This window comes from Juglans regia, chromosome 3 (assembly GCF_001411555.2).
Source record: "Juglans regia cultivar Chandler chromosome 3, Walnut 2.0, whole genome shotgun sequence".
Taxonomy (NCBI): Eukaryota; Viridiplantae; Streptophyta; class Magnoliopsida; order Fagales; family Juglandaceae; genus Juglans; species Juglans regia.
The window spans coordinates 13,809,624-13,831,166 of record NC_049903.1 but is presented as its reverse complement, the minus strand read 5'-3'; the positions used below and the strand labels follow the sequence as shown (position 1 = coordinate 13,831,166).

The 21,543-nt window shown below is 34.3% G+C and overlaps 1 pseudogene; it reads left to right on the top strand.

Moving 5' to 3' along the window:
• The first annotated feature begins 1,392 nt into the window (after positions 1–1,392).
• Positions 1,393–16,403, top strand: LOC109012736 (annotated as a pseudogene).
• The last annotated feature ends 5,140 nt before the right edge of the window (positions 16,404–21,543 follow it).

Sequence of the window (21,543 nt, the reverse complement as noted above, 5' to 3'; positions counted from 1 at the left end):
GGTGAAGGAGATAGGCTCTACTGTGGCAGGTGGCGAGCGTAGAGCTTAGTTGTGGTGGGAGGTTTACTCAACCGTCTAAATAGCGAGCACCAAAATCGGCTGAGGCGGGAGGTGTACTCGACCACGTAAATGGCGAGCGTGGAGCTCAGCTGAGGTGGGAGGTGTACTAGACCGAGTAAAAGGTGAGCACAGAGCTTGGCTGAGGCGGGAGATATACTCGACCGCGTAAATGACGAGTGAGGAGCTCGGCTGTGGCGGGAGGTACACTTGACCGCGTAAGTGGCGAGCGTGAAACTCGACTGTGGCGGGAGTTGCACTAGACCACATAAATGGCGAGCGTGAAACTCGGCTTCGGCGGTAGATGTACTCGACCGCATAAGTGGTGAGCGCGAAGCTCGCCTTCTTGCATAGTGACTATTGAGGGCACTGAGCATGTTTAATTCAAGAGGCGAGGAACTTGCAGTTCCCACTCGAGCAAATAAGATTCACCCACCCAATTTTTTGTAACAGTGTTGCTCATAAAAATAAAAGTCAAAAGGCTGAGAATACTTATCTGGGAAATTTTTATTTGCTCCTTTGAAAATTATTTAGCACGCGGAAAAATCATCGTTCTCTCGCTTTTGGTAAAGAAAGTAAATTAGATCCCACACAGACAACGCCAATTGTTAATGCCAAAAATCGCACAAAAGGCCAGAAGGGGGAAAAAGTCATTCTCGGCCCGCCATGACAATCTGGGCCTCGATTGTGTGGTCTGGAGCCCTCGGCATGATCCAGTGCTGCTAGGTGTACGTCTATAACAGTGAATGAGAAATAAATACTGAGAATGAAAAAGAGAATGAGACGCACAGATTTACGTGATTCTTTATAAAACCTACATTCACGGGAGTTTTGAGGAGGAAATATCCACTATAATAAGTTTATTTACAGTCTCTCGTCATCATTATACAACAGATATCAGAGGTTTAGGCTTGGGATATTTTATCCTCATCAGACCAATTCAAAGCAAGTAGTTAAAAGATTCACATGATCGAAAACAAAGCAAAACAACATTATATTAAAAAATAATAATTAATTAATTAATTAATTAAAAAAAAAAAGCAAGACAACATTAATCTAGTACTCAACCATGTTGCTAGCCTGTTTATTTATTTTCTTTTGCGGGTCAAAACAAACTATGGATCATCCATCTTAGTCAGCATGTGACATGAGAAGAATGACAGTTATGAATATATATTCGCCGACAATATGTTCAAGATCGAATGCAATATTTGACTAATTGCATGATGATTCATGACTCGTTTCCACCCTAATTTAATTTAATATGTGAACAGAGAGCAAAGATATACAATATATATATATATATATATATTATATATATATATGCGCAGAACATCAGTACGTACTGATGATCATCAGGAGGTCAAGGGAATTGGAAGCTGAGTATGCAATGATCTTTTGCTCAGCAAACATGCTGATCTTCCCCATCAAACATATTGCTGATGAAGTTGTCTTTCTTTCGGTTGTTGTCGGCCTCATGATGATGAGCTGCTTGCTAGGCACAAACATACAGCTTGCTTCTGCTACTGTGCCTCAAGATGAAGGTAGGTTGATGCACCTTCTGGTTTGCTTTTCATCTAATTTTCTGAAAGCAATTGGCCTGAGGATATAATATATATTACCTCATGAGTTCCATGATGAATATCATGTACTGTTTACTGTTTTCCTGATCGAATAAGAATCTCTAAAAATAAGTAATTATAACTGGCTTTTAATCCCCTTGGCTGTACTGAAGAACCAAGCTGGAGATGATGATCACAAGAATTAATTAAACAGGATATATATTATATGGTACTCGTGGTCCTTATTATCTGTAGCTCCTGCTTAAATATTAATTAGGATAATGCAAAGAGGCCAGCGGGGTGGCTCCCACTGGGGTCTTTTATGTGTGTTTTCTTTTTGTGAAATTCTAAACACAATCTATCCTCACTTATCGTATGGTATATTTCATATATAGCACTTCTTCGAATCTTGGATGGGGGATGGTTTCTAGGATGGACATATTGCTAATCCATGTTCCACACGGCCAAGAAAGCATCGTATTTTAATCTCATTATGACTTGATTCTTTATTAAGATTCTTACATGTGAGATATACGATTCTTAAGCTGAAAGTGTTTTATAAATCGGCCTTCCTTTCTGGGAATGTAGTGAGCCATCTTCTTGCTCGAACTTGGCTTTCAGACTTGGCATAGTTCTTGTCAAAGCGAACAGGGTTGCCTCGCTTCAGGGTTACTTCAAATAGTATAGGCAAGAGCGAGCATATAGGCTTTATCCCAATAAGAAAGGAGACTGGTTGGGGGAGGGATAAGTGAGGAGATCACCTCATGTGCTTACTGGAGATTGGAACCACTATATATGCGATACTAAGGTCGAGTGGCTTGCTATCAAGAAGTAGAACCCCCTCATTCCATGTCTTTCATCATCCCCTCTGAAACAACCATGAAATGGCTGGTAGGAAGGCGAGAAATGCTTATGCAGTAAAGGGCATGGTAGCAAATTAGTAACAGGGAGGAAAGACCTACCAAATACCACCATTAATGCTAATCACATTACAAAATCCCTTCCATCAACTATAAAGTTGTATAGAGTCATAGACGGCTTTTCGGGGTATAGCTTCTATTGCCAAGCCGCTTGAGCTGGCTTATAACACTAGTCAGAGATGCTTTAGTCCCATACAACTTATGTATATATACTTTCTGCATCACTCATTTCAGTGTTAGTGTTAGAAAAAATAGTGTTATATCTATATATATATATGCTGGGATAAGTATTTGCAGTACTACCCTTAATTTGAATTAAGGTTGGGTATAATATACAACAAACATGCGTGCATGTGATGTTACTTAGATTGTGTGATATGTTTGTATTATTGCAGTCGCTGCTCTCCAGCAAATTGCAGAGACAATGGGGGCTACTGATTGGAAGTTTAATGCCAATACTTGCCAAGTCGAAACGGTTATGTCGGATCTGCCGCCGAGCCTTTCGGAGAAGAACGTTAGTTGCAATTGCCAATTCGAGAACAATACATGCCACATCATACACATGTATGTTATCATAATTGTATGCACTTCTGAGGTACCCTTGCTCTAGCTCACACATTAGGAAACATTGTAACATTGGACAATGGAAACATTTTGGACGTACGATTACACCCTAGACATTTGAAACAAGTCTTTGTCCTCCGATAGAAATATGCAAAGTATTAACTTTGGCGGTCATAATAGATGAAAAGTAGGTAGTATGACAAAATCTTGATGATGGGATCTCAAAAGATGTCGTAAAATATTCATTTTTTTCTATAATTTGATATTTAGATCAATACAAGACCTAAATAGTTTAAAGGTACAAAATTTATTTTTCTTTTCTTAAATTTCTTGAATCCAAATTTTAACTACCGTATTTTAAGATCAACCTCCTGGCAGCACTACGTCTCTATCCTAAGTTTATGACTTCTTGCTTGCTTTCTTGTCTGCATTTTGGTTTGTTGTTTGCAGAGAACTTAAGAGGTTCAGTCTTCCAGGTGTACTTTCTCCTGAGCTGGTTCGGCTTCGTTACCTCCAACACGTGTGAGCTATATTTTTATATGGACTTCAAAATTTTCTCTTTCTTTTCCAGGAAAGCTCAAAAATAATTTACAAACTAAACCCATATTCGCATTGACAGGGATTTGGCTTACAACTATCTAAATGGGTCAATTCCAATCCAATGGGTTTCAACGCAAATGAACTTTGTGTAAGCAATATAATTTACCTCTAGTTTTCATCAATTTAGTTGTTGAGAATACTCGATTTCTTTGATGAATAAACTCGACAGTATTAATGCAGCTCTCTTCTCGGAAACCGGTTGTCAGGGTCGATACCAAAGGAATTGGGTAACTTTAGCAGTCTCTGTCAGAATTAGGAAAGATGAGGCCGGATAGTTCTTTAGCTAAAATGCAAAGAAGGCAGAAACAGAGTATTGGAAGGGAAGAAAATTTTAACTGCATATATTTTGCACGTTCTTTCTAAGCTGTACAGTATACTATTTATAGAAAGAATTATATAATGTAAAAATACTGAACTAGCCCTAAAACGAATATACAGATAACATAATTATTTGCTGGGAGTTTGTTGGGAATTCTGTTGCATCTTGTTGGAGGCGTTTGGTAGTGCATCAGCTGAGACGTTTGGCAATGCAGCTGCTGTATCATTCCGTAACATCCCCCCGCAAGATGGAGAATAGATATTTTCTATTCCCATCTTGGATAGCAAAAAAACAAATTGTGAAGAAGGAAGTGCTTTTGTGAAAGCATCCGCAAGCTGAGAAGAAGATCGAATAAAACATGTCCGCAAGAAGCCAGCTTGTATTTTGTCGCGGATGAGATGACAATCCATTTCGATGTGTTTGGTGTGCTCGTGAAAAACTGGATTCTTGGCAATATGGAGTGCGGCTTGATTGTCATAGTATAAATCTATTGGAAGAGAGATGGAGAGGCGCAAATCATGAAGGATATAAGATAACCACTGTAATTCACATGAAGTTGTTGCCATGGCCCTATACTCGGCTTCAGTAGAGGATCGAGAGACGACTGCCTGTTTCTTTGAGCGCCATGAAATGAGTGATTGGCCAAGTAAAATACAAAATCCCGTAACTGAGCGACGTGAGTCTGGGCAAGATGCCCAATCCGAGTCTGAGTATGCACGAAGATTAAGTGAAGAACTGGAAGAGAAAAGAAGACCTTGCCTAGGAGCATTTTTAATGTATCGTAAAACTTGATGAGCAGCATGTAGATGTGTCGTCGTAGGGGTTGTCATGAATTGGCTCAAGTGCTGGACTGAATAGCAGAGATCGGGCCGAGTGATAGTGAGGTAGAGAAGTCTACCAACTAAGCGCCGATAGGGAAGTGGATCCGAAAGAGGATCACCCTCATCTTTGTGAAGTTTGAGGTTCTGATCCATTGGCAGTTTGAGGGGTCGAGAATCGAGTGTACCAGCATCAGCTAGGATATCGAGTGCATACTTACGCTGGCAGATGGAAAAGAATCCTTGCTGTGCAGTAAGGCTATGAGGTCTTGATATTGCTCTTTTGTCAACGTCATACTTGATTCGGAGGTAACTTCAGCAGAGGTGCCAAGAGAGGTTGCATTTGCTCTTGATTTGTGAAATTTGTGGTTGGGAGGGTACCCATGAAGCTTGTAGCATCGTTCAATAGTATGTCCAGTCATCTCACAGTGTGTGCAAATAGGAGCTGTGGCATTGCCTGATTTAAAACAATTTGCTAATGTATGACCCGTGATTCTGCAATGTATACAATATGGTTTGTCTTTACGGCTAGAATGTGGTGAAGGAGTGGAAAATATTTTTCGACTAGCAAGAGCTATGGAATCAGTGGATGGAGCTGAGGATGTAAACAAGCGATGGCGTTCTTGTTGTTGGATGTATGAAAAAACTTTGTTAACTGGTGGAAGAGGGTCGATTAGCATGATCTGGTCGCGGACATTGTTGAAGGAGTCACGTAGTCCCATTAGGAATTGAATGACGCAGTCCCGTTGGTATCGGTTCGTAAGAAACTTGGTTGAGCCATAAGAACAAACAGGTAACGGGTCATAAACACATAATTCATCCCAAAGAGATTTGAGTTTACCGTAGTATGTGTTTGCTGAATCTTCATCTTGGGTAAGAGTTGCCAAGGTCTTCTTGAGTTCATAGATGCGTGGGCCATTTTGTGGTGAAAAACATTCCTGCAACTCAGTCCATATAAGATGGGCATCATCGACAAATGCTACAGAAGATCGAAGAGGTAGGCTAATTGAATTTTGCAGCCAAGACACAACCATATCATTGCATCTTTCCCACAGCTCAAAAAGTGGATTATGAGGGTCAGATGGTTTGGTGAGAGTTCCATTTAGGAATCCGAGTTTGTTCTTGGCTCGTAGAGCACGATGGATAGATCGAGACCATGTAGAAAAATTGTCGGCAGTAAGGAGTTCTGTGACAAGCACAGTGCCAGGATTATCTGATGTCTCAAGTCGATAAGGGTTGGTTGGGTCTGCAAGGTTGGTATATTTGGTAAGAGGAGGAGGGGGAGGAGGAGGAGGAGGAGGAGGATCGATGGTGGCCATTTTCATGGCTCTGATACCATGTCAGAATTAGGAAAGATGAGGCCGGATAGTTCTTTAGCTAAAATGCAAAGAAGGCAGAAACAGAGTATTGGAAGGGAAGAAAATTTTAACTGCATATATTTTCCATGTTCTTTCTAAGCTGTACAGTATACTATTTATAGAAAGAATTATATAATGTAAAAATACTGAACTAGCCCTAAAACGAATATACAGATAACATAATTATTTGTTGGGAGTTTGTTGGGAATTCTGTTGCACCTTGTTGGAGGCGTTTGGTAGTGCATCAGCTGAGACGTTTGGCAATGCAGCTGCTGTATCATTCCGTAACAGTCTCAAATACTTGTAAGCTTTTTATTTTTACTTTGGGTATCCCAGGTTTTTTCTAGCAAAATGATGTTGAGCACAGGTTGTGTATCGCTTACGGCATAAGATATGTGCAATGGCTTATTTACTTCCCCATTGTTGTGGAATTTAAGTGCTTATAATTCTTGTACTTTTATATTTTTTGAACACTTTATTTACGAAACACAACACTGTTTGAGTTTGCGTGGTGGGAAATTATTAACAAACGAAATGACAATTTTTTTTTTAATTCAGGAGTCTTGAAGCAAATCAATTTTCTGGAACAGTCCCTTCAGAACATGGGAAGCTAGTTAATTTGGAGATTTTGTGAGTCCTTGTTATCATTTTATTAATTATTTATTTATTTATTTGATAGTCGTATGAACTGGTTGTTTTGCTCTGATTGTTGATTTGTCTATTTGGCTCCAATACTTGTCCTTCTAGGGTATTATCCTCTAATAATTTGAGTGGTAATCTACCAAAGGAACTTGGCGGCCTGAAAAACTTGACAGATTTGTAAGCTTTTCTATTACATCAAGCATATGAACTCTTGTTAATATATTGTAGGGTCAATGACGTTTTAATGTTCATTGCAGTCGCATAAACGATAACAACTTAAACGGAACGATACCAGATTTTTCAGAACTGGAAAAATCTTGAGAGTCTATAAGTTCCTAAGCTTTCAGAATTTCGAATGCATTTTCTGGATTCAAGACAAGTAGTATAACTTGGGCTTGTTATTATCTCCTGATTCTTTTTTTTTTCCCTCCATTGCAGAGAAATGGTTGCTAGTGGACTTGAAGGACCCATACCATCAACTATTTCTGTTTTGGAAAAGTTAAAAGATTTGTGAGTGAAGATATTCTCGATCACTCTGTTAAATGATACATGTATTTGTATTTTTTTGTTAGTTATACTGATTGTACTTGGAGCATTGTTCCTGACCTTAGCTTTACATACAGGAGAATTACCGATATAAGTACTGGGACAATTCAGGCTTTTCCAGAGCTGACAAACATGACAGGCCTTACAAGAATGTATGTCGAATGATGACAGGCCTTACAAGAATGTATGTCGAATGATTTTTGTAATTATCATGAATGCTTATGTTTATCTACTATCTGATTATCATATAAGAATTGGTCCCCTTTTTTCTTTTTCTTTTAGAGTTATGAGGAACTGTAATATCTCTGGTGAAATTCCTGACTACATCTGGGGAATGAATTCTCTGCTAACTCTGTAAGGACACAACAATGTTTATCTTTTTTAACTTTTGTTTTAGTATTTTTACCATATTCATCTTTTTCCTTTGAAATATTTATAGAATTGAGTAATAAATCAAGTCATTCCTTCGAATACAATGACTATCGGCTCAGCAATATTGGTTACATATATATGCCACTGTAATTTCACTAAATATTTGATAATAATGATCTCAATGTGACTTTAGTTTAATGATCTCAATTTATCTCAGTAAAGTAGTTCATACTCTCAATTTATGCAATGCATAGATGAAGTACTATACAATAAAAACAAAAAAGAAAAAAAATAAATAATAGTGCACTATTGTCTATTGATGCAGGAAACTAATTACTGAATGGAGTTAACCATACGCTACTGGTCTCAGTTGATTTCCTGAATATGATTTTAATAATGTTCATTAAATTTTTTATTATTTGTGCTGATGCTGCGAATGTGTTTTCTAGAGTCATCTATCCTTTCATATCTTGACAATCCCCAGCCGCAGCCAGGCCTGTGTTACAAATATACTTGAATGACTTTTACCCAGCAGGCTGGGGAGAATTCTCACCTAGAGGCATAATTTAGTTCTGTTAAAGAAATGGAATTATAACAACCTTAAATAACACTCAAAAAGCTTGCTGTGGGGCACCTGGATTGGGTATTAAGGTTGAAGAAAGGAGTATTTGCGAATGGCTTTATTCCTCAAAAACTTGAGCTTTCATGTTTTTCGGTGCTAATACATTATTCCCCACCATTAGTTCTTTATGGTTCTTGGTTCACTTGTACATACAAACTTAGGCTGCAAGAATGACTTATTCACATTGCATACAGCATATTACTGGACGTCCTATGGGACAAAGTTATAAATATATGTTTATCTCATGATTTTTGACAGGGATCTTTGTTTCAACAAGTTAAGTGGAGAACTACCCAGTGTTATAAGCACAGAGACTTTGAAGTTTATGTAAGTTATGATATCAATATTTCAACTTTGTAAACGCATACTTTTAGAATGTAATCATGTCCTGGTATAAAATCACGATACTAATTGTGTCAAGTGGCTTTCATCAATTTCTTAAGTGGCAACTCGCTGAATGGAGATGTTCTAGAGTCAATCTTGAAGAAGGGAACTAACGTGTATGTTTCTGATCTTGGATGCCCAGTGTTTTTAATCTTCTATTAGTTGAGAATAGATGTTTTTTTACCCCTGTAATAACAGTTGTTGACTGGTTGTTCTCTCTATCTCTTGATTTGTCAACTTTCACCAAAAATGAGGCTTGAGATATGTTATTTTTTTAGATATATGGAAGTGTAATGACAGTTGATTGATATTGGAACTCTATAAACTTTACTAGCTACTATTAAGTAAGAAATCAGTTCCCAGTTTAAATGGAGTCTCCATGTAGGGTTGCCGGGTAGGAAATTGTATGAATACATTCATGATTTAAAAGAATTTAATGAATCTTGAGATACATGTGTCTTGCCCTGTTAAGAAAACTTCTAATGTTCCTATCAAAAAGAAAACTTCTAATGTTAAATTTTAGAAACAAATGAAATAAAACTTTGAATGACAATAAAGAAATTTTTGTAGGGACACTCATCAAAACTCTCAAATTAAGAATTGACAGTCTTTATGAATCAAAATGTTTTATTTAAGAAGATGAAGTTCATCTTTTTCTTGTTTGGGAATGCAGGGATCTCTCGTACAATAACTTTACATGGCAAAGTGAAGAGAAGCCTGCTTGCCAAACCAAGTATAGAGAAATGATTCATTCTTCGTTGATATCATTATCTATATACTTTCATGTTTTATAATGGTAGAAAGTGAAATTTGTAATAATAGTTATTCACTTTTATTTTCTTTAACAAAGATCTGAACTTAAACTTGTTCCAAAGTTTTCCGTAGGAAAATGGCTTGTAAGTTACTTTTATTATCTTGTTCAGTTGTCCCCCAAAATAAGAAGTTTGATGAATTCCTTATCATACCTTGTTTTCTATTTTTATATTATGTATTCTCGAGTCAACCCCCTCCCAAAAAAGAAACAATCTTGTACATTCACCACGTAAAGCCAGTATACTTACTTTCTTCTTTGGCTTGGCCACTTGACAGTAGCTATATTTTTCTCCATGATTGTTTTTAATATTTAGCAGTATTACGTTGAATGATGTCTAGATAGTGCTAATCCTTCCGTTCTTCACTTGTTAAACCAGAAGGGCATTTCGTCCGTGCATGAAAGAGGATTTCAAGTGTAGTCAATGTAAGTGTGTGCTTTCTCAGTCTTACTGAAATTACAAGATTACACCTTGAAGGGGGTGAATAGGTGTATGTCACAATTCTTTGTTCTTTTAATTAATCCCAAGTTTAACAATGTTTATTAAATTTCGAATTAGCCAAATGCATCAAATCACAATATTGAACAGAGATATAAATATGAATGATAAAGCAAAACAAGCCAACCGCTAGACAAGAAATTTGGGTGACGGAGGTTAAAGAGTTTTTTGAAAGGAAAAACAACTCCAGAAAAAATCAATTACACTATTTGAAGATCGTTACAAGTAAGGTTTTTTACAAACTCTTTGTAATATGAGTCCCTTGCCACGATAAAACGACTTGTTTTGTCCCTTCTGCAGTAGCATCCAAAACTCCTGACAATCTTCAAACTTTACTTCTTCTCCTGGAACCTCCAATGGCAGATCACTCGTCAAAATCTTTGAATCTTCATTTTAGTCTTTAGGGTAGTTTCAAAGAACTCCAAGAGGTTGTATCTTTTGAGAAAATAGGAGAAAGACTCCTCTATGTTTATTTCCTCTCGGGACACACTTATGATTGATCAATATCGGATTGGGTAGTTTGGAAGTGAATTTCGTGCTCCTTTAAAGAGTCATTGGGCTGAAATAACTCATTTTTGAATTTTGAATTCTAGCTGTAATGACAGGTTGTCGAGAGGATGCTGTCTCTCATTCAAATCTTCTTATAACCTTATCAAACACCCCAACTTGAAATTCTACTAAAAAATAACTTATTACGGATTATCTTCCCCACTATTCAAATGCCAAACCCAATTAAAAATATAACACACTATAGGTGAGATTACTCACTCTCTAAAGCTTAATCCCAACAAATTAGAGATAATCTTGTCTATTGTGATAAGATTACCCACTCTCTAAAACTTGATCCCAACAAATTAGAGAAAATCTTATCCATTGTTTTGAACACCGAATTTGGCCTACACAAAAAGAAACTAACACTTACCATGTTATATTGCTTGAAAATATAAATATGGCTCACAATCGTTTCCTGGATTTCTTCAAGAATCAGGAAATCTTGGAATGTAGTCATCTTTAACTGCTTTACTGTTATCCCATAAAGTAGTAATTTAATTGACAGGAAATTTAGTGACATGCGGAGATGGCTAGAGTCAAGCACATGGACTATAATTGTAAGATATTTATGTTACTTCCATTTGGTTCTTGAGAATGTTATGTATTATATGGACTTTAGCTTGAAAGTTAGTATTCTATGATTTGTTTCCAAGATTTCTTAGGGAAAAGAAATGAAAACTCTTAGATTTTTAAACTTTTATTGTTCATGACTAAGAAAAGAAGACGCTTGACTCAATGATGCATAATTTTATTATCTGGTTTGCTATGTAGCTTACTTGAAATGAGATTTTGATTTTTGGAAGTTGAACATTGAAAGCAATCCCTTGGGGTTAGCTCAAGTGGTAAAGGCTTTGATTTTGGTGGTATGCTCTCTCTAGGTCCAAGGTTTGAATCCTCTTGGGTGCAAACAATTTCTAAGGGGCTATCGAACTGGGGGAATTTTCCCTTGAATTACCTGAGGTATACTTATGGGGAACTCATTGTTGAGAGCCTATGCACCCTTGGTAATAGTCGAGACTTTGTTCTCGGACATCCGTGCCAATAAAAAAAAAAAATTGAACAATGAAAGCATCTAATCTAAATTTCAATATATATTCTTTAGTCTGTTATCCCCTAAAACAACAATGCTTCAATAATTAAGCAGGTTTTATTTTAATATTTATCGCTAGCCATTCATGCAATTCAATGTGATGTTTAAAATCAATGATGTGACTTTGAGTGTGCACATTTGCTTGTGCGTGCATGTATTTGTTTGTTCTTGTTGTGGCCTATTTATTTCTGCACTATCTTCATAGAATCTTAAACTCTTTTATTTGATTCATTTTACCGCATATCGAATGGGGCAGATTCGCATTCTTTATACATAAATTGTGGTGGAGATGATGTTCAAGAAGGAGACATTGTCTATCAAGGAGATGCAACATTATTTTCTATTGAGAATGGTCACTGGGGACTAAGTAGCACGGGAGACTTCATGGATGACAATGATTTTTAAAACACTCGTTTTGTTGCAACTTTGACTTCACCAAACATCTCTGCATTGTATTCTGAAGCTCGCCTTTCTCCTCTATCTCTTACTTACTATCAATATTGTTTACAAAATGAAAGTTACACTGTGAGCCTACACTTTGCGGAGATACAATTTACAAATGAAAAGACGTATAACAGCCTTGGGAGGCGCCTATTTGATATATACATTCAGGTAAGCGATCACAATCATACAATATATGCTTACTAAATTTGTCTGAGTGCTTGAACCTTCATACTCCCATCTGTGTATGGTTCAAGTTGTCTGAGCATGGGAGACTTCAAGGATGACAATGATTTTCAAAACACTCGTTATGTTGCAACTTTGACTTCACCAAACATCTCTGCATTGTATTCTGAAGCTCGCCTTTCTCCTTTATCTCTTACTATCAATATTGTTTACAAAATGGAAGTTACACTGTGAGTCTACACTTTGCGGAGATACAATTTACAAATGAAAAAACATATAACAGCCATGGGAGGCACGTATTTGATATATACATTCAGGTAGGTGATCACAATCATACAATATATGCTTACTAAATTTGTCTGAGTGCTTGAACCGTCATACTCTCATCTGTGTATGGTTAAAGTTGTTTGAGCACAGGAGACTTCATGGATGACAATGATTTTCAAAACACTCGTTATGTTGCAACTTTGACTTCACCAAACATCTCTGCATTGTATTCTGAAGCTCGCCTTTCTCCTCTATCTCTTACTATCAATATTGTTTACAAAATGGAAGTTACACTGTGAGCCTACACTTTGCGGAGATACAATTTACAAATGAAAAAACATATAACAGCCATGGGAGGCACATATTTGATATATACATTCCGGTAAGCCATCACAATCTTACAATATAACTGCCATGGAATGCAATTTGGCTTGTTCAGGATGCAATTTGGCTTGTTCAGGTTAGACTGCCTCGTAGTGCGATGGAGCTTTTGGCACTTCAGAAGGGCAGGTTCAATTGTTCTTAGAGAGAAGTTTTGCGGAAGATGATTAAAGGTTGCTTATTGTGGTGTGTATGGAGAGAGAAATGACCAATAGTTTGAGGATAAGGAGAAGATGGTCACAGCCCTCAAGGATTTATTTTTCAGAACTTTGTATCATTTTTTTGGATGTTTGCTCATTTTTCATTTTTCTTTTTCTAACTTTCAGGTTTTCCTTATCTTTTTTTCTTCTTTTTGCTTGGTGTTTCTAGTGTATGCACTCTGTGTAGTGTAGCAACACATTCTTTTTATCATTAATAAAGCTCTACTTATCACAAAAAAAAACTATAGTTGCTAATTAGATAGTTTATTGTGCACGACTATAAAACTAAATTTATTCTTACAAAAATGGTTTTTAGTAGATCATTTTATTCAAGTAATAATCCTTCAATCGATGTAATCACTCCAAGATTCCTTTTTTTTATTACCACTCTTGGTCTTTGGTTAGCTCATTGAAGTGATTCTTCGGAATGCATCATCTAACAGTGTTTTATATTGCTGCTACTCCTTTTGATGCTTTTACAAACATATTTTGCCTCGTTTTATTTGATCATGTACTAAGAAGATACTTCTGATCTGTTCAATGTGGAATCAAGTGGAAACTTTTTTTGACTTTTTCCATAATTATGAGCTTTTCTTATCTAGGTTCAAGCTAGTTTTCAATTTCAGTTGTACACTTAAATCTATGTATGCTTTGAGATTCTCTCCTTATTTCTAAAGTTAACTCCTGATTCTCATACTCGCTTAGTTAGTTATTTTCACTAGACTTCGTACCTCCTCCAGAAGGGGGAAAGACAAGGATTGCACCAATTATTATAGGAGCTGTTGGGTCATGCCTCATATTCTTGGCATTGTGTGTCCTTTGGTAGAGCTGCTATTTTAGAGCCAAATCTGGGAGAGAATAAGGTTTGTGTGTTGTTAGATGCACATATTATTGCTTCAGATAAAATAAAAAATAATTTATTTTTCTATTTTTATCACCGAATCATTGTTTTGTGCACGAGTGCCCACTATCTTGTGAGATCTATTTTTCTTAACGATTTTTCATTTTTTTTAAGAATTTAACAGTGTTTATAGGATGTTTAGCTACACTGAAATTTATCAACTCCGTTTTTGCAATGATGTCTCACTTCTCTTAGGTAATAAACCTAGGATTTTCTGATGGCATTATAAGCACGTTGCTTGTTTGTATCTATATTGTTTATTAATCCTTTAAGAAATCATTTAATTGTTTAGTTAATAGTCTTTTCAAGCATGTGAAAATAAAGTATTCAGTTTCACATTGGTATGTGGTTTTTACTTGTCAGTTGGAGGGGTCAACAACTATAAAATTTAACGAAATCTGGTTGCTTTCTTCTATGAATGTCTAGAAATTGTTTATGATTTGCTTTTCTTTGATGGGGTACTTGCACTGATTTTTAAATCTGTTTTGAGAATCTTTTTGTTTTTGTTTGTTTGATAAACTAAAAGGGTATTATTCTAATTTCATTAACTTAGTTAAATGTATAGAGAAAAGAACTATGGGAAGAGCCGCTTTCTAATCTTCTTTCCAAGCCCTATGTTCCTGTTTCCTTTCTTCTCTTTCTCAGCACTCATCTTTTATTTCACAGAATACCGTTTCCCTGTTGCTACATTTTGAACAACTATGTAAGCAGAATTTCTAAATCCATGTGTTTGCATCTTCGAATTTCATAGTTGTCTTTCAATCAATTGTAGGATCAAGTGTGGTTTGTTAAATAGCTGAACATATCAATTAAGAAAATAGTTTGTAAAGTAGAAAGCTTGTGTATTTGGATGTTAGAACTTAGGCCTTGCTTTGTGTAGAATGGGATTCTTTGTAATAGTAAATTGGAATTATATTTGCTAATGTGCAAGTTCATTGACTTCTAAGGAATACTTTCTTCTCACTGAACAGATATTAAAGGACTAGAGCTCCAAACAAGTTCTTTTAGTTTAAAGCAAATTAACATTGCCACTAACAATTTTGATCCCGCAAACAAGATTGGAGAAGGTGGATTTGGACCTGTTTACAAGGTATTCTAGCTAAACCTGAGTTATGATAAATCATATAGTTGTATGGTTTTTTCTTCAAGAGTGTAAATTTTTCTCCTTTTCGTGACTGGTATGTAGGGTCTGTTAGCCGATGGTACTGTAATTGCTGTAAAGCAGCTCTCATCTAAATCAAGACAGGGAAATCGTGAATTTCTGAATGAGATAGGCATGATCTCTTGTTTGCAACACCCAAATCTTGTGAAACTTTATGGCTGTTGTATTGAAGGTGATCAACTGTTGCTCGTATATGAATATTTAGAGAATAATAGCCTTGCCAGAGCCTTGTTTGGTGAGAATTATGCTATGCAATTTACTCAATGGATGGTGTTACATTGCAAAAATAGAGTACAAACTTCACAATTGTTACTATAAGTTAATGGATTTTGCCTTGTCAATAGGCCCTGAAAAACATCAACTGAAATTGGATTGGCCGACTAGGCACAAGATTTGTGTTGGAATAGCTCAAGGTTTAGCTTTTCTTCATGAAGAATCAAGACTCAAGATTGTTCACAGAGATATAAAAAGTAGCAATGTCTTGCTTGATAGGGAGCTGAACCACAAAATTTCCGATTTCGGATTGGCTAGGCTTGATGAAGGGGAAAAAACCCACATCAGTACCCGAATAGCTGGAACAATGTAAGCTTCAAATTTTATTTCCTTTTTCCTGCATCCCCGACTGTTAAGAAAATTATCTCATCATCTTTTATCTTCATTCGCAGTGGATACATGGCACCAGAATATGCTCTTTGGGGTTATTTAACCTACAAAGTTGATGTTTACAGTTTTGGAGTTGTGGCATTGGAAATTGTTAGTGGGAAGCACAATATGAGTTTTGGGCCTGCAAGTAACTGTGCCTGTCTTCTAGATTGGGTAGTTCTCTACTTTTATGTCCTGTACTTTTTGAATCTAGTACGGATTCTGTGACTGATGCTGTGCTGCCTCTCAATCTGCATTTTAATTTTTTTTGGAATACTTAGAATTCTCTAACTCCACACATCTTGTGCTTTTATTAAACAAATTAATTCTTTTGTGTCTCTTTCTTAGAAATGCTAGTAATTGTTCCTTGAACCTAAAATACATTTCAAACTGTAGGATGAGGACATTGTAAAGAAGATGAAGCAGAGTATAGTTTGGTCAAGAGCGGGTGAAGAGTGTGGTGAAACAAAAAGAAAAGGAAAAGATTCAGATAATCAGAATAATTAGGTTGATAAAACAAATGTCAGATTTACTCATATAATAGCTAATTACTTACTCAATGTAATTATGACATGCTCATTCTATACTTTAGTTATTTTTATTATTTTTACACACCACACACTTTAGTTATTTTATTTTTTATTTTTCTTATAATATGATGTATAGATGATAAGTAGATCAATATCTCTCTTCTGATTTTAAAATATGTAAAGTATGCGGTGTGAAATAATGAGTCGCATCTCTCTTCTGAATATGAGGCATTTGAATATCATAAAATAGACCAAATAGTCAAATGTGAAATGAGAACTGCTTGAAGTTGATTGAACACTATCAAAATTAAGTAAAAGAGGGAGTTAAATTAGCTGGTGTTTTTGGTGATACGCCATACGGTAAGAAGTAATTCTCACCGTTGCCTACTTTTACAAGCTCGAAATTATTTCGCTCTGACCTTACCACATGTGTAAAACTGTAGCCTCTGTTCGGATTAGTACCAACTTTTCTGTTTCTGGTACACCCACTTTGGAAACAAAATGGTTTTCTGCGTGGTCTTTCCTATGTGCACACTCGGGGCTTCGAGAATGAATAAGGGGAAGATTCACATTCTATTTCTGCTCGGTTAGCTACCGGGGTTTGCACAACCCTACCACGGGGGTTAAACATGATATTTGTTCTGATATGATAAGATAAGATGCGATGTTTTTGTTTATGCTATGCTAAAGAGATTTTGATTATGAATATTTTCCGAACTTTCGCACTGATATTTTTTATAACATGTTCTGACGCTGCATTTTGAAAACATTATTCTGATTCTGCATTCTGAAAGAAAATATTTTTGTTCTGTATTCTGAACTCTGTAAATGCTCATGTGTACACACTAGTATATATCTTTTACTTACTGAGTTGTTGATAACTCACCCCTTATCTCCAATTATTTTTAAGATAATTTTGATAGTTCAGCTGGAGAACAAGAATAGAAAGTTTAGCAAGGTGTGATGATCGTAGTGGAATAAGTGTTTGAGGGTACAAATGCTTATTTGAGAGTCGTAGTTAGTAAACTGTTTTATTTTTCGGGTATTTGATTTGATGAGTTGAGGATGTTTTCGAGTTTTTGGAGAATGTCTAATTTATGTTATTGAGAATTTCTTTATTGTCGCCATGGAGGAACTTAGATTTTTGGATTGATTAAATGGATTAATATTTTATGGATTTTATAGTTGTGTTATTTAAGTTAATTTTAGGTATTAAGAGTTAACTCTCCGGATCTCCAGGAACAGGGCATTATAGAACCTCTAGAAATCAGTGTGTAGTATTTTGAATTGAATAATTATTCTTATCATTTTTACACACCACACACTTTAGTTATTTTATTATATTTTTTTCATTTTTCTTATAATATGATGTATAGATGATAAGTAGATCAATAACTCAATTATTTTAATAAGAATAATAAAAAAATAAAATATAATTTTAAAATATATAAAATATACGGTGTGAAATGATGAGTCGCATCTCTTCTGAATATGAGGGATCTGAATATCATAAAATAAACCGAATAGTCAAATGTGAAATGAGAATTGCGTGAAGTTGATCGAACATGACTATCAAAATTAAGTAAACGAGGGAGTTAAATTAGCTGGTGTTTTTGGTGATACGGTAAGCTTACTTTTACAAGCTGGAAATTAGCATTATGGTGGTAATCTTTACAGGCAACAGATTGTCAATGATCATGAGTGCTTTACAACCTAATGATTTCCATATACCCTCGTGAAAAGAAAAGGTGGTGCATTCGTGGAATTATTTACATTGGGTTTCAACATCTGCATGCCTTTCCTTCCGACTTTTGGGGCCAAGTGGCCTGCTGTCTTTTTCCCATTGCCAGACACCTCCTCTCTCGTTTGCAATGGTCAATGGTCAACTTAATTATTTTAATTACTCTTCGATCCTCTTTATTTATTGATATTGCTGCTTTTTTCTCGTCCTTTCCTTTTCCGAAGAATCATTCATTATTGCGTGGTAGAATTTATTCATTCGATCCTCATGCATGCATTTGCGTACCCACGTCGTTTTATGTCACGTTTGTCGTTTGTTCTATATCTCGCACACCTTAAAAATAAGAGGGATGTCGTCATCATCCTACGCTATATATTTTATATATTTTAATATTATTTTTTTATTTTTTTTATTTTTTATTTGATTTTATTTTTGTTAAAGTACATATCATACGTACACTATATATTTATTATAAAGAAATTAAAATAAATATAGTGTATGATATATAAAGATGATATGTAAAATTATTTTAAAAATAATTTATTTACTTTAATTTTTTTTTTTAAAAAGAATGTGCGAAATTTATAAATTTATAAATTTTAAAATTTACACTGGCCACATCTTTTTGTTTTAGACAAAAAGGGTTAGAGTGGGTGCGACGTTGCTGCATGGCGAGAAGTCGCAGATTTTTTCTAATTTCAGTTCTAAATAGGAAATTCAATGGATCTTTAAGAAGATGCTTGGGAAAGATGTTCTGTTAAGATGTTTTTATTGAGTTTTGGAAAAGAATAGAAAAAAAGTTAAATAAAAATATTGTTATAATATAGTTTTTAATATTATTTTTATTTTAAAATTGATATTATTTTTGTGTTTTATTTGAGCAAGTACTTATAATGATTGGATAAAAAATTAATATTTAAAATTTAAAAGTATTTATATTTGAGAATAAAATTATAAAAAATTTTGAGATGAGATTAAAATGATCGAAAAATTATTGAACCACTAGTACGTACCCTACCTTGATTGTAACACATATATACGTAGTTGATCAAATTGATCATGTGCCTAGCTACCTGGTGCATGTATTTTTGGAATATACAAAGTTCAAAATTGCTTTCTCTTCCTAATCAAGCCGCCACTGAAATTAATTCCTTGATTGTTTTTAAGAAATTTTTCAATTCATCTCATTTTATTTCATCTAATTATTATAATTTTATCAAATTTTTATATAAAATAAAATAAAAAATTTAATTTTTTTTAAATTTTAAAATAAAAATAATATTAAAAAAATATTTTATAAAAATATTTTCTTTAACTTTTAACTTTTATCTTAATTTATTTTATTTTATCTGTAAAAATCAACGGGACTTATCAATATAGTACGTACTCCTAATTAGTGCAAAAAATTAAAAAAGCATGCAAGCATTTGCATATTAAGGGCATGTTTGGGGAGTGAGATGAGAATTTTATGTTTTGTTTTAAAGTTTAAAATAATATGTTTTAATATTATTATTGTTTTGGGATTTGAAAAATGTGTATTAGGATTTGAAAAAATTGAATTATTTATTATATTTTGTATAGAGATTTGAAAAATGTGTAATGATGAGATGAGATGAGATGATATGAGAATTTTATATTTTGCCTTGTGTCCCAAACCTGTCCTTAATTGTTTTCGATTCTACACTAAGCAATCTGCCACACGTACGGAAGTTGTGAGACTTAAGTTTCGTTTGATCTATAAACTCATCTCAACTTATTATTATAATTTTTTTAAATTATAACATAAAAAATAAAAAATAATTTAACTTTTATATATTAGAAGCAAAGGTACACAGGAAATAAAAAGTTAGTAGTGATTAGTTATACAGATAGGATAGATAGGTGGTTTTCCACTAAGAAGATTCTTGTTATAGTCCAATTTCCAGCCATCAACAGTGGATTACCAAGAGAGAGGGTGGAAAGTGTCTGTGTCTTGAAACGCATTTTCACATCAGGGTAGGATAAAGATTTGTCCAGTGTCAACTGCCGACAGTGGTGGATTCAAAGCGAAAGAAAATTACTATCTTATTTTTTACTATTTTCTCATCATTTTATTATATAAAATTAAATAATATATTTAAAATATAATAAATAATCTCTACTAAATATAAGAAAATAATAAAAATTTAAATATGATTAACATTACTCTTTATAATTTATATATATATATATATTTATATATAGATTATTATTTTAAAATATAATTTATATATCAATTATTTTGAAACGATATTAATATTAAAATATTTATTTTAATATTTTTAGCAGTACCACATCGGATAAAATATTCAAAATATTGGATCGAACACTATCAAAATATTGCGTTTGAATATCTGCATGCCTTTCCTTCGGACTTTTGGGGCCAAGTGGCCTGCTGTCTTTTTCCCATTGCCAGACACCTCCTCTCTCGTTTGCAATGGTCAATGGTCAACTTAATTATTAAAGAGTAACGATATATTATTTCTTTATTAATTTGACCAACTCCCATGGAATAATTGAACTCTATAATTGATTCGCTCACGCTTGCATTTACGTACCCACGTCGTTTCATGTCACGTTTGATCTATATCCCGCACACTTTATAAATAATTTATTTGCTTTAAATTTATTTATTTTTTTAAAAAAGAATGTAGGAAATCTATAAATTTTAAAATTATTAATATTTTTTTTGTTTGTATAATAATCTACTTTTAATACATGCATCTTTGAACCACTAGTACGTACGTACCCTACCCTACCCTACCTTAAATTTGAGAAAAAAATTATGAAATTTTTTTAAATGAGATTAAATTAATAGTCCAAAAATTATTGAACCATTAGTACGTACCCTACCTTTATCGTAACAGATATATACGTAGTTGAATTCACGTGCCAAACTCGTACATGTATATTTGGTGGAATCTAGGCCTTTTTTTAATTTAAAAGTTTGTTTAGACAGTAAGATGAGATAAGTTAAATTAAATATTATTAAAATATTAATTTTTAATATTATAATTAATTTAATATTTTAAAAAAGAAATTATTTATTATATTTATATAAAAAATTAAAAAAATTTTAAAAATTATAATAATAAAATAAAATACGTTGAGAGTATGTACGTATTCAAACCGAGCGTTAGTTAGGTGGAGATACCCGGCCATCAAACTATACAAAGTTAAAATTACTTTCTCTTCCAAATCTAGCCGCCACTGATTTAAAAAAAAAAAAAAAATTTCAAGCCGCCACTGAAATTAAAGACGATGTACTCCTAATTAGTGCAAAAAATTAAAAAAGCATGCAAGCATTTGCATATTAGTTGTTTTCGATTCTACACTAAACAATCTGCCACACGTCCGG